The sequence below is a fragment of the Micropterus dolomieu genome, linkage group LG09 (genome assembly GCF_021292245.1).
Source record: "Micropterus dolomieu isolate WLL.071019.BEF.003 ecotype Adirondacks linkage group LG09, ASM2129224v1, whole genome shotgun sequence".
NCBI classification, from domain to species: Eukaryota; Metazoa; Chordata; class Actinopteri; order Centrarchiformes; family Centrarchidae; genus Micropterus; species Micropterus dolomieu.
The window spans coordinates 9,008,915-9,009,344 of record NC_060158.1 but is presented as its reverse complement, the minus strand read 5'-3'; the positions used below and the strand labels follow the sequence as shown (position 1 = coordinate 9,009,344).

Genomic DNA, 430 nt, shown 5'->3' with positions numbered 1-430 from the left:
AAAGGACACGGATTGTCTTCAAGAGATCACTTCCTGCTCTTCCTCTTCCTGCTTGCTTGATTAGCTCGCTCTCTCCTCTCTCTCAGCTGACTGTGGGCCTGTATGAGTTTGAGGTGACGGTGGACGGGGAGGGGGCCCATGGAGAAGGTTACGTCAATGTCACAGTCAAACCAGGTGAGGCTGTATATTAAGCACCATATAAAATCTCATTCACATTGTGGTGTGCAGGGAGTGTGCCCCCTTTCAAAACAAGCGGTTGATGCAGACATGAAATAACCAAAACACAATATACACATGCCTTGAAGTAAATATCAATTTGATACACAATATTTGATTTTTGATTTCTGAGCGCTTCATTTTACATAATAGACATTTTTGAGGCTGTAGTTTTTTAGAAAATATCCTGTTAAATGTACATGTTATTGAGGAC

The 430-nt window shown here is 41.6% G+C and overlaps 1 protein-coding gene across 1 annotated transcript in view; it reads left to right on the top strand.

Moving 5' to 3' along the window:
* The window catches only part of kiaa0319l (KIAA0319-like ortholog), a 14,853-nt gene that overhangs the window by 4,191 nt on the left and 10,232 nt on the right, over nucleotides 1-430 (top strand). The window lies entirely within an intron of this gene.